At 41.6% G+C, this 14,395-nt stretch overlaps 2 non-coding genes across 2 annotated transcripts; both read left to right on the plus strand.

Moving 5' to 3' along the window:
* The first annotated feature begins 13,195 nt into the window (after positions 1–13,195).
* On the plus strand, positions 13,196–13,267 carry trnac-gca (transfer RNA cysteine (anticodon GCA)). The gene has a single exon. It is a non-coding gene; the product is annotated as a tRNA-Cys (tRNA).
* Positions 13,268–13,971: 704 nt separating this feature from the next.
* On the plus strand, positions 13,972–14,043 carry trnac-gca (transfer RNA cysteine (anticodon GCA)). The gene has a single exon. It is a non-coding gene; the product is annotated as a tRNA-Cys (tRNA).
* The last annotated feature ends 352 nt before the right edge of the window (positions 14,044–14,395 follow it).

Below are 14,395 nucleotides of genomic sequence, written 5' to 3' on the forward strand. Positions count from 1 at the left end.
GTCATTAATGGCACTGACTGTGATATGCAGCAAGCGCGTTTTATTTTGACAGTTCCTAGACGGAAGTTGGCATTCTCATGTGGCTAACTTGATAGTGGTCCTCAAGTTTGCACCAGGGCCCCTGGTCTTCTCTTCTTGAAGGCAGGTCTTGCCACCTCCTTATTGGGTGCAAGGAAACCTAAGCGCCCATGGGTGCTCTTAAAGGGAAAGTCTGAACGTTTGATCAATCAATACCAATCTGAGTTAATCTCAAATAACAAGAAAAATCAGTTTTCTTTCAAGTGATAATAATATAAACTTCTTCTCATAAAATGAATTACACACACCTTCTCAGTAGATATTGAAGGTCCCAGTGATTATTCAGAAAAGACAAGGCTGATGTTCAATGGATTATAATGTTTTTTTCTTTTTAACCATGTCAACACATCCATATAGATTTTTTTGAGGGAAATAAGCTGTCACAGCATTTCCACCTGGACACTGCAGAGTACCAACGACAGTCTCAAAAACACAGATTCAGACTTCCGGTGTTTCAAACCAATGGAAACCATCCCATCAGCTTGCAGTCTGGGGCTTTCTGTATCCTTATTCTTCTTCAGAATCAGTTTTCAGCTCAAACACGTTTGGCTAAATTAGGCAAGGAGTCCATAGATCTGTGCATTCTCGAGGAACCAATGGTGTGGAGTTATATCTGAGGCATGTGAAGGCAGGCAGTCACTAAATATGTCACTTTAATATACAGATATTCATTTATGGGGGTTAAATCAACGGCCAAAGAATGATTTCGGAGGAATATTAAGAACTTTCGAGGCATAATGGATATTAGTCGTGAAACCACTTTTATCTGTTTTTGTCCCTCCAACGTAAAATGCCGAAAAGTGCATTACATCACCAGCACATTCAGCTTGTTTTGTAAAGTTATGAGTCAGAGCTGAAGCAAATGGTTTTAACTCCTAGCATTTGTTGTAATCTGCTTGGATTATTGTTTGGATTGAGGGGCGGGGATTGGCGAACGGGGGAAAAACAAGGAGAACCAGAAAGTTTGGACAATCCCACGAATGCATTTCCAAATCACTGAACTACACCGAGTGACCTTCCTGCTGCTTCAGCTTATCAGACAGGATGAACTCTGCCTGTTCCCAAGAAGAATATTATTGTCTTTAAAAACACATAAGGGTGCCACAGAAACACAGAGATCCGATAAAGCTTTGTTCATTATGGGTTTTCAACACGACCTCAGTGCGGCTCAAATGCAGATGTTGCGCTTCGCAGGGAATTTCAGACGCAGATAGGGAAGCTTTGTGCGACACTCACCACCGCTGCTGACACGGTGTTTTCAAGGCGATAACCAACCAACGCACATCACGACTAACTGATTCCTATCATGTTTGTTTCACGTTCAGAAGATTGCAAAGGGAGCAAATGTTGGAGGCAAAGAGTCGTCATCGAAGATAAGCCAGATAAGCTGTTGACAGCTGGAAAATCTAAAAGTATTGATGGTGTTATTTAAGATGTATGAGGGCATTAATGTAGCAAAACTATTTGTCCATGTGTATGGAGAGTTGTCTGTCTGCATCTCAATCTGTTTGTCCAAAGTGAGATTTGTCAATGTGTAAAAGAAGTTGTCAGTGCGAACCGGAATCTACAAAAGTTGTGTCATAGTTTGTGTCTGTAATCAGGTTTTCAAATCTGCTCATCTGTGTTAAAATTCAAACACGTAATAAGAGTTGTCAACGCGTACAGAAGTATTCGTAGTTGAAAAGTCTACGTACACAAGTGCTGAAAATACAGACAAATCACCAGTTACGAGTCGAGCAGCTTCCCCATTGATGCCAACAGCAGGCTGTGGGGAGATAATAGGACATTTTTTTATTTTTGTTTGTCTGTTTTCATTCTGTCAAATGAAGGTCTGCTAAATTAAATTGTAGAATTACAAGCCATCAGGCGGCGCGATGCATCAGAGCCTTTCAGCGTACGCAGGGCGAGGCAGGGCGTAGACAACGATGGAGTCCCGACCGCTCACACCGAGTACATGTTATGCTTTTTGCAGTTTGTGTAATTAGTGAAGCAATTGCTGAGCCTTCTAATAATATAATATTACAGGTAGATGTGAACAAGTTTATGGGTTAGCAGAGTGGTATCAGCTACAATGGACGATCCTGTGAGTCTGAGCTCAGGACATAAAAACCCTGATTTTCAAATACTCTTCAGTTTCAGATTCTCTCACGGCAGAAGTGAAGCAAAAGTCCTGTGTGAAAAGACAGCCAGTGGGGAAGCCGCTCGACTCGAATATGTAGACTTTTCAATACGTTTGTACACATTGACAACTCTTTGTATCCAAACTTTATTATAGATGAGTAGATTTTTTACACCTGATTACAGACAAACTGTGAGACGACTTTTACAGATTCCAGTTCGCATCGACAACTTCTTTTGCACATTGACAAATCTCACATCGGACGAGCGGATGGAGATGCAGACAGACAACTCCCCATATGCATGGACAAATAGTTTTGCCACAGTAAGTAAAGATGCACTTGCAATGTTTGTCTGTAACTCCTTAAAGATGCAACATGCTCCCCCTCCCTCATGTGACAAACCACACATGTATTAATGCGGGGAACAGACACGAGACACGTTCGCTATCTCCTTAGTTGTTGTCTCCGTTTATCTCCTCGGCTGTCCTGCTCTGCGGACGAGTGTCATAAATATGTTTTGTTTTGAACTGAGAAGATCGCTGACTAGAAGACAAATCTGCTCTCATTTCCAGAGTAGACAGCAAGTGTTTTCCAGGAAGCTCGGTGTTTCGTCGAGGGGTCACGGCTGGATGGGTCGCCATGGAAGCCGGGGGTCACGGCAGATTCTTCCTCCCTGCAGAGGGAAGACAAAGGAAGCAGGCCGTCCTGTGCAGCTATTCCTGGACGACATGCGCGCGCACACACAAATATCCACCGATGTAAACGCTGACCTTTTACCTTCATGCGGATTGACTGGCGGGCTGAGGGGACGTGCTGCTGCCACTGACAGGATGAAGTACGACCCTTCAACTCGACAGTGACCGCCGCAGTGTGCATGTACAGTATGTGTGTGTGTGTGTGTGACGACTTGAAGGCATATCGGGTTTACAGTGTTAGTTGCCATCAGTCCTCCTGGAATTCCTGGTATGCCAGAGAGGAAGGAGATGTAGCTTAGCGTGCACATGTGCGTGTATTTGAGCAGGTGAAATAATGTGGAGCATATCCACAGCTTGCACAGCTGTCCGTGACGTTGGGAGTCACAGGTGTGTGATTGTAGCCTTTATGTTTGTGTCATCACAAAGCCAGGGGTGGAAAAAACACATGAGAAAATTAGTTTTTAAAGAGTCACGAAACCGGGCATCAACAAAACAAATCAAAACAAAAAAACATCACTTGTTGGAGTAACTACAAACTATATCTCGTGAGTGAATCAATAAATAAAGTAAATTCTCTTTTTGATGGATCTGTGGATAATAATGAGCAAATGAATATTATTTAATGTTGCTTTTGGTTATTTTTTTTTAGCTTTTATTTACTTTTGGAAATAAACAAACAAAATCAATGCTGATAAGTCTTTGTTTGAGTGACTACATCCTGTCAACAATGATGCATTTACGCCCAAAAAAGCTCCACAAACTGTTAAAGGCGTACTCCAGAAATGTATTATCATCATTATACAGCTGNAGAACATGGAGACTCCATGCAGAAAGATCCCAGGTGTCCTCACCGGGACGCGAACCAGCGACCTTCGTAACGGTGCTAACCACTGAGTCACCTTGCAGCCCACTTTTAGAAATAAACAAAATCAACACTGGTAATGTTTTGTTTGAGTGGCTACATCTTGTATGTTTTTACGCCAAAAAAAGCTCCACTGTCGTCCACAAGGGGTACTCCAGAAATATATTGTCATGATTATAAAGTTGGGACAAACACACAAGAAAAGAAAAAATAACAAGTCTTAAAACATTTCCCAAAGCTCAACTCAATAGTCTTTCATTAGACCGTTTATGCTTGAGAAACACCATCTTTGGGTTTAAAATGTATACTGTTGGACAAGTTGTCATTACATCACTGGGTCAGACTCTCAGGTTTTTAAAAGCTCTTGTAGAGAACTTAATTAGGCATAACTATAAGCGTTAATACAACTTAAAAAGGAGAGTTATATAAAAATACACACACCGTACAGTTTTAATGAATGGAGTCATTTGATATAAAGACCAAAACCACTTTTTCTACCAGACTGTAAACATGTTTATCTTCTGGACAGTTTAACATGGACGTCTATTGGGACTGAATTACATTTAGAGTCAGTGGTCATTCGGAGAACTGCAGTTTGTACCACTTCTAAGTCAGGTCACGTTCACACATAGCACACAGGTATTCACAAAAACGGATCTACGGTTTCAAAAATGACATTATTCTCACCAGACTGTTTTAAAAAAATATCTTCGTTTACACAAACCCACATAAACACGTCGCTAAGAGCTGCTATGAGCTGCCAAACCTACAGGGGGCAGTGCAACGGGAAGCATAAAGCCATGCTAGCCAATCAGAATCCTGATACAAACACAACGAAAGTACTTCCTGTTACTTCAACGATAATGGTGCGAGGGTCGTTTGAATGTAAATGCAAACAGGCCAAAAGCGTTTGCACAAACATAACAGCACCCATTTCTATCACAGTAGTCAAACTGTAAACATGGTCGCACACATATGACGCTGATGACGCTTTTGTGACGTCAAACTTCGTCTCCTCCTGTCAACATGCAAATGTAAAGATGGAGTTTTTCCAAATCTCCACTTTGGTCGGAGTTTTCAGGTATGATCATTTCTGGTGACTTGTAGCTTCGTCTACGTGTAAACCAAAGACCCAAACGCTTTGAGATATCACCATTTTTACTACGTGCAAACGGGGCCTTAGGTTTGTCTTTCCAACACCGGTGGTTGCCACTTGGTAGGAAATATGTTGAATTTTATATTTGCTGTACGTCATTCTGACGTCTGAACTTCAATCAAAGGCAGGATACATAAAGTGTTATCCGACCAAGCGCTTCTCATCAGTTCTAGTTTCGAAAGCATTTCAAAGCGTTCGGGACGAACCGTAACGCCGGCATTTCCCTTTAACCTTAATCTAATTCTCCTCTAAACCCTAAACACATCTCATAGTCCTTGAACAAGTCAGCATGGATGAGTAAACTTGTTTTGTGTGTGCACATGTCTGTTGGAAGAGTATGACTAATCCTCTCTGACACATTTACCGAGTTATTACGTGCCATAAGATGGGACATAGATAAACGTGTCTTTAGGATGGTCTAGACTCACCTAATTTCAGAAATCATAATGAGATCAGACCAAGCAAGACAAACTAAGAGTCTTCTCTCCTGACCAGACAGCCAATAGAAGTGATCAAAGGAGGTTTCAGACGGTCACGTTTAGTTTAAAGCGCCTCATATTACATTAAGTTAAACTGTCTGTGTCATACTCTATCTTTTCAGTCTTTCTCATATTTCACATATTTGTTGTATTTTTTTTATCAACTTTCTCTCCTTTCTTTCTATTTTTAAACTCTGTGAGTCCATACAAGAGCGTTAATTAACTTCCTGTCCAATATCCTGATCTAATTAATAGACTGAATGTCTTACCCCGTCTACTCTTGCCAACTTCCTCTGTCACCACCGCAGCCAGTCGCAGGAAGAGGCAAACAGCAGCTTAACTCCCACCAAAGTTCAAACTCGGGTCACAGAGTCAAACCGCGACCTCTGAAGCTCGTTCTGATGACGTCTCGACAGTTTGTCTCGGTTTATTAAATCTGCTCTGAATCTTCTTCTTCCCCGTTGGATCTCACAGGATCGACAGTCGGAAAACGTTGGTTTTTCTGACAGAACCGGGTTATCATTCAACGAATCTTCTTTGTTTGCACTGGCAAGTAGGGTAACAATTGAGGCCAGAGATGGCATCATACATACAGCGTGGGAAAACTATGCCCTGCCTTAAGAGACTAGAACACAAAGCGACTTATTCTCAGGAAGGCGTCATCACTAGAGACTCTTCAAAACAAAAAAGGTCACACTTCATTTTGACATTACATGTTCTTAACTTCTTCAAGACTCCGATGCACGTGTTTTCAAATCTTGTTCTTCTAGAGGTGTAAACAGTTGTCTCTCTGGACCTTGTAAATGTAATGCTCTGGTGAAACGACACATACAGATATATCACAATAAGAATGCTTTAGGAGGTGTAACATAGTGTTTTTAAGAGAACCACTGAATGTGTGTTTTAACACTCCACACATTTTGGTCGGACGGATTTGTGAATATCTTCAGTCAAATGGGTTTATGAGCCCATCCACCTGCCATCAAATTCTTGACGTGCAATACTTAAAAGTCTGACATTTACCTGTCTGGTATACAGAAGCATTTTATTTTTATAGATTCTGGTAAAGCTGGATTTGAACCTGTCCCTGTTCAGTCCATAGTTCATGGTTAAATCCACACTGGAATCAGTATTACTTCCTGTGTTACACTGAAATCATTCCAGGCATCTTTTGGAGGTTTCATTAGCCGAAGGGAGCTAAGGAGTGAACGGCAAGCAGCACGTGTTCAAGATGGCTGATTCTGATTGGCTAAAAGTGCTGTCAGTCTCATTTTGTTAGCTATTGCTGTATTCTATTGGCTCCAATGATTCGAAGGCGGTGTCAATCACTAAACTCGACCAATCATGATGGAGATACAGCCTTGCGTCACCACAGGAGCTTCACAGCAGTCTGATCAGCATCAGGACGCGGAACACAGACAGCGGTCTGGTTGGATGTTCAGGAAACTAAAAAAATGCTGTATGTGGATGTATTGAACACCATCAGTGATATACAAGTGAAATATTTTGCTTGTACATAAGAACATTCAGATGGTCACCAGTGAGCCAGAATGTGAGCTCACCTGAACTGTCTGCACTAAAAACTCTCTGATGTTGTTCTGCTTCACTTTATCAGAGTCACAATGTTCACATGTTGTCCCTGATCTGGGAGAGGTTTAGAGCTGCAGCTGGATCATTACAAACACATCATTATCCTGAAAGTGCTTCTTATATTTTTCGGCAAACCTGAAAATATTTTATTTGTGCTGTGTGCCATCTATCTATCTATCTATCTATCTATCTATCTATCTATCTATCTATCTATCTATCTATCTATCTATCTATCTATCTATCTATCTATCTATCTATCTATCTAGGTTAAGATATTTAATCGCTGCCTCTGCTAACATCATCTGTAGACCAGTGTCTTGGCTGAAGGATTTCAGAGGTACCAAAAAAGTTCAACAGCCTTCTTTTGAACCATTTTATATTCTCTTTATTCTTCTTGACAATCTGAAACAGCATTGAAATGATTACAAGACACTACACATTTTTCACTGAAGCTCGGACTAATGAAATTCTTTGACGATTACCAGCTGCAAAACGCTGGTAACACCCCCGCCGAGCGTTTGAATGCTCGAACACTGAGCAGGCGGTGTCTGAACTACAGTTGGCCTTTACAGTGAAAGGGTAATAAATTCATGTAGAAAACATGATTGTGTGATGAAATGAATAACTGGGCAAAGGAAAGAAAATGTCTTCCTACATTGTCTAGACTTGCAGCTGCAGTTGGGGAGGAACGTTTTATCAGCAACGGGAGAAAATAAGATTTAAAAAAAGCATAAATATTTGTGTATTAATAATTTAAGTTTTATCAGAGTGAATTTGGTAAACTTGGATCAAGGCAGTGTTGCTGGTCTGATCAGTCTCTTATGGGCTGTCCTGCAGAGCTTATGTGATGTTCCCCAAAACTCACAACATCAGTCAGTGATGTGAGCATGTGCATCGGCATCGTGCACCAAACCTTCGAGCACAAAATGAAATCCAGCTGCTAATATATCCAATGGAAAAATAGCAAACAATAGAATAATCACAATGGCACTAAGAATAGCAAAGTACAAGCAAGAAACTTTGCCAGATTGTTAGCATGACTCATTTCTGGTAGTCTTTTCCTCCCAGGTTTTGATTTAGACTTCACCGGCTCGTTTTCCATTTCGGGCCTTCATATTGTATTTGAACTGGCGCTAATCAATTACCGCGTGTAATCAGGAAAGCACGAGCGCCCATTGGCATTGTTGCGGCTCTGTGAATCACTTTACAGTTTCTTTCTCAAAGAAGGCTTTGATGAGATGGAAAGCGAGCGAGGGACCCACTGAGTCAAGGGGAAGGCGTGAGGGAGGAAAAGGCGGGGGGATGCGGCGAGGAGAGGAAAGGAGCGGGAGGGAGGCAGAACCACAGCTGTATTGTTGTGTGCTTTCCCAACATCAACAGCAGAGGAAGTGGAACGGAGCAGCTAAATATACAAACAGCACAATGAAGCAGCGAGTGTGAAGCAGCTGTGGAACATGGCTGTCACCAGGTCCAGGAGTGTGAAACGCCGAGGACCGCCTTCTATTTATACAGGAAGAGCCGATGGCGCGAACGCTTCGCCGATACACCCACATATCTCCCAACTGTCAGCACGGGCTCATATACAACATATCAACAGCTTTATATCGTTTAGCCTGTTGACTTCCTGTAGTGTTAGATTTCCTGTCCTCTAAGCCGTCGCTGGTCTGCAGTCGTAGATTCTCACAGAATAAAACTTTTAGTTTGTTTCAGGTGAGATGACATCCTGAAACAGCAGCCAGCATTCACGCTGCAGCTGTAAGCATTGAGTAGGTACATTATTATTGCACTTTAATGCAGGCCTTGGTCTGAGATTTTAAGTCTTAGGCGACATCTTGCAGAATGTTTTGCATTTACAGGTACACCGTGAGGACGTCTAACTAGCAGGCTCAAAGTGAGCAGTGCACATTTGACTACAGGGAAAGAGAATTATGTGCACCTGAAGTTACGATGAGTTAAAAAACAGGAAAAGAACTTCAGAGTGAAAGTACAGCACAGAAGTACAACGCAATAAAACCACATGGCTGCATAACTATGAACCTTTATGTACATGTTTTTTTTTAAATCCATCTTTGCACAGTGTCATTTTGCACACTGGGTACCTATTTATTTATCTTGTTTTTATTTTTATTTATGTGTGCGTTCAGTGTCTGATGTCTTGTGGGGTTGTCTGTGTTTTTAAAAAAAAAAATGTTTTTATGTAGCTGCTGTAACAAGTAATTTCCTGTAAAATGATCAACAAAGTAGCTATCCTATCCTGTCCTGTCCTGTCCTATCCTATCGTACCCTACCCTACCCTACCCTATCCTATCCTATCCTACCCTATCCTATCCTATCCTACCCTACCCTACCCTATCCTATCCTGTCCTGTCCTGTCCTATCCTATCCTACCCTACCCTACCCTACCCTATCCTATCCTATCCTATCCTATCCTATCCTACCCTACCCTACCCTACCCTACCCTATCCTATCCTATCCTATCCTATCCTATCCTACCCTACCCTACCCTACCCTAGCCTATCCTATCCTATCCTGCCCTGCCCTGCCCTGCCCTGCCCTACCCTACCCTACCCTACCCTATCCTACCCTACCCTAACCCTAACCCTAACCCTAACCCTACCCTACCCTACCCTACCCTAGCCTATCCTACCCTACCCTAACCCTAACCCTACCCTACCCTACCCTACCCAATCCTATCCTACCCTACCCTACCCAACCCTATCCTAGCCTATCCTATCCTGCCCTGCCCTGCCCTGCCCTGCCCTGCCCTGCCCTGCCCTGCCCTACCCTACCCTACCCTAGCCTATCCTACCCTACCCTACCCTACCCTATCCTACCCTACCCTACCCTATCCTATCCTACCCTATCCTACCCTACCCTACCCTACCCTACCCTATCCTACCCTACCCTACCCTACCCTACCCTACCCTACCCTACCCTATCCTATCCTATCCTATCCTATCCTATCCTATCCTGTATTGTTGCTGTAGACGGTTGTGACAGGACCTTGAAGAGCACAGACGTGGTGAGTTCAGGCCACGGATGTGTGAAGGAAAGCTCAGTCTTAATTTATAAGATACCGCCATATTTTTATGAATAGAAGTTGCTCCGTGGTTCAAATACAGAAAAAAGCTTTCCAGCCTTCTTCCATGAGGTTCCACGATGTTCTGCAGGCTTCTACAATTTTGGCCTTATATGTACTATACGCATTAGCGTGCGTCTCAGGAGAGGAAGCATGCACAACTGAACACAGCTGATATCATGCTGGCTTCCTATACACATAAATGGAACACAGAGAATGAGATAATGTAAATGAAAAAATCATCACAGCAAAAAAAATATTAATTTCAGTCTATAATTATTGAAATGAAACCACTTTAGTTATCAAGGAAGACGGGCCTTCGTTTTAATTTTCATTTTAATGCAACAATGAAAAAGAGATAAAATATAAAAACATTAACACACATTTAAAAAAAAAGAAAGAAAGAAGGCTAAAGGAGTCCTCTGTCTGGATGCACATTAAATAAAGAAAGTAAATAAAATCAGCTTTGAGAGTAAACATTTTAAGATGCCAAAAACAAACCTTAAAGAAACTCTTGAGCTTGAAAAAATTAAAAATGTTATGAAGTGCTATGGAGGAGCATGAAGAGTAATCAGGGGAAAATCTGCCAGAACTAAGTCTGGTTAAGAGGAGATTACACACAAACAAAACCTCACAAGGCTAAAACAAATTTGGACAATATTAAAGATTCTCTGTTTGTCAACCAAGTTTCCTTTTGAGACATTTTTCAGCTGCATTGAGGAACCGACAGAAAATCATTTGTCATGTAAAGTGTAAGACATAAGAACATGAAGAAAACTGCAAACAGTCAAACAATAGTAATACATTTGTTCTTTATGTAACTATTATAACCATGGACTTGGATCTTATGAGCTTATATATGAAATTTACTACTGAAAATATAATGTCACTGAATTTAAAAAATATTTTACTGCCTGTCAGGATTCACAATGTAAGAGTTGCTTTTAAGAACATTAATAGTTATTTACTTCTAAAACTAATTTTAGACATGCAAAAGCTTTTCTTTTTTTTTAAGTTCACATTTGCACATTTTTCAAGGATACACTTGCTCTGCACAGGATGTGAACCACCACAGTCCCTAATTTAATACGAGATTATGTAACACTGTTATATTCTGTGCATGTTTCTGTGTGTGTGTGTGTGTGTGTGTGTGTGTGTGTCCAGTCTCCTCCTGTCCAGGTCATGTGGTAATTGAACCTCTCGGCCACTGGAAAAAAACAGGAAGACATGCCGCAGACATTTTTCCTCATTACCTTGGCAACAGCGGATGCGGTTGTTATGACTTTATATGGACCTGTTGCGTGACTTGAATTGTGATAAACACATGACAGCATGACTGGACGGCATCGTCTTCATCCATGTTGACTTATACATGCCATTTAAAGCGCACTTTTATCCACAACACCTGACCACAAACTATTTCCGTCACCGGAGGCTGAGCGGTACAGGTCCGTGTCACCTTCATCATCATCATCATCATCATTATCATCATCATCATCATCATCACCGCTATTGTTTTCGTTGGCATTTCATCCACATCCATCTTCATCACCTTTTTATTACCTACATGTCTACTCCCTTTGTTCTCCTGCGTCACTTGCATATTACAGCAAATTATTTCCACCATTATTTTCCAATCTGTCCTGGTTACAGATGTTCCTTTTCAGTCTCCCTTCCTAATCCTATTATCAGGGCTACAGCCTAATATCTTCCATGGAATCATATGAGAACTGCAGTCCAGCCTACAAAGTCATGTGGTGACAACTTACTACCAATGTGCTGTTTTCCTCCTGTTCCTGCTCCTTTTGAAAGCAAAACCACTCATGCTGCTCCTACATGCAGCTGCCTGCTGACCAAACTGCTCTCAGCAGGACCATCAGACACCAGCGGTCACTTCATTTCTCGCTGCTGATGTTCCCACTGCGTTGGTTAAATGAAGTGCTGCGCTGGTCCTCACTCACCAGCTGTGCCTGTCTTCCTAATCATACATTTGCTTTGTTTTCTATCAGCATTTTTTGTTTTTTTGTCTGAGAGAAACAGATGAACTTCCAGCTGCTTCCGCTCTAATCAAACAACACATCGAGCGTAATCAGTTTATTTCTACGATTGTCTTTTTCTCGGTTTGGTTTGCAAGTTTTGCAAAAACCTGCTACAAGCTGAGAAGTTTTAAGACAAAAAACTGATTAACTGAACTTTAATATAGTAAGAACAAGATGTGAACAAGATCTCAGTCAAGAAACTGGTGTGAAATCTTCTGGTTGCAATTCATTCATATCTATCACAGATGATTATGAACTGAGGTGTTCATATTAATCACTGAGCAAATGACGATTAAAACTGTCTTAGAATCACTGACTGATGATCCTGATTGAAAAGTCCAATAGGCCTGAACTATGAGGGGGTTTGGTTCAGTAGTAGGATATTCAACTGCTAATGTCGTTTATCTACTTTCATGTTTTCATGAAGTTACACAACATGGAAGCATGGCTGGAAATTGGCTTTTTGAAAAAAAAGAGGAGGAAAAAAAAGTACTACTTAACAATTTTCATGTATAGCTAACTGATAGGTATTAGCAATAAGGAAAGGGAGAACTGTTGGTAGAGCATTTGACTAAAGATCAACAGGTCCCTCAGTTCTCTCCGGGTTCTCCGGCTTCCTCCCACAGTCCAAAAACATGTTGAGGTTAATTGGTGATTCTAAATTGTCCGTAGGTGTGAATGTGAGTGTGCTTGGTTGTCTGTCTCTAAGTGTAGCCCTGTGATAGACTGGTTACCTGTCCAGGTGAACCTGCCTTAACCCTAAGTCAGCTGGGATAGACTCCAGCCCCCCATGACCCTAGTGAGGATTAAGCGGTGTATAGATAACGGATGGATGGAATATACAGAAAGTAATACATCTGCTAAGAGACAAACGCACACTCCTATCAAGTGCTGTGTGCACGTGTGTTGTTTCTCTGAACGTGTTCTTAGCAATGTTCTGCTGGGATACCTTGGATCCTGGCATTCGTGTGGACGTGGCTCACCTAAAACTTGTTGCAAGCCTAGTAGACACAATGGCAGCATTCACAATAACAGGGCCCTGCCCCAGAAGGACAATGCACCCTGCCATACTGCACAATGTACAGTTGTCCGTGTCAGGGGGTATAGCTCAGTGGTAGAGCATTTGACTGCAGATCAAGAGGTCCCCAGTTCAAATCTGGGTGCCCCCTAATTGTGTCAAGCTTTGTAAAAGCATGATAATAAATCTTTAATTAAGCATCTTGAAATGAATCACTTGTCTGGATGCAAGTAAAACATGAACTAACAAGCACAGAGTATTACCACTGCTGATAGTCAAACACGCACTCCAATCCAATACCTTGTGCTAGCTAACAGAGCCACTTCATAGTGTTTACCTGGAGATGGGATGACAGCAGGATGGGCAAAGAGCAAGTAGGCAGAGACAGTGAAATGCTGAGAGTAATGATCTGCTGTAAAACATGGGTATTGACATTCATGTCGATGCTACTTTGACACGTACCACCTACCTTAATATATTCTCAGACCATCTACACCTGCTTATGGCAACAGTAGTCCCTGATGACCTCTTTCAGCAGGATAATGCTCCCTACCACACTGCAAACATAGTGAGGACTGGTTTGAGAAACATGACAAAGAGCTTAAGGTGTTGACTTGGCCTTCAAATTCCCAGATCTCAATCAAATCCAGCATTTACTGAATTTACTAGGAAAAACAAGTGTAATCCTGGAAGGCCCCACCTTGCAACTTTAAGGGCTTCCAGGACTTAAAGGATCTTAAACTATATTAGTCAGGTGATTTTACTAATGTGGCTGTTTGGTGCATCTCCCTCAACAGCGGCGACTTTGTTGTCCCTATTGATCCAAAAGTAAGTGTCAGGTTATCAAACACATCAGGGGGTATAGCTCAGTGGTAGAGCATTTGACTGCAGATCAAGAGGTCCCCAGTTCAAATCTGGGTGCCCTCTAACTGTGTCAATCTTTGTAAAAGCATGATAATAAATCTTTAATTAAATATCTTGAAATGAATCACTTGTCTGGATGCAAGTAAAACACAAACTAATAAACACAGAGCATTACCACTGCTCATAGACAAGCACATGATCTAAGCTAATCTAATACCTTGTGCAACAATGGCAGAGCGAATTCATGGTGTTTACCTGGAGAAGAGATGACAGCAGGATGGGCAAAGAGCAAGAAGGCAGAGACAGTGAAATGCTGCGAGTAATGATCTGCTGTAAAACATGGGTATTGACATTCATGTCAATGTTACTTTGATACGTACCACCTACCTTAATATATTCTCAGACCATCTACACC

The sequence above is a fragment of the Stegastes partitus genome, unplaced genomic scaffold (assembly GCF_000690725.1).
Source record: "Stegastes partitus isolate 25-593 unplaced genomic scaffold, Stegastes_partitus-1.0.2 Scaffold1573, whole genome shotgun sequence".
Classification (NCBI taxonomy): domain Eukaryota; kingdom Metazoa; phylum Chordata; class Actinopteri; family Pomacentridae; genus Stegastes; species Stegastes partitus.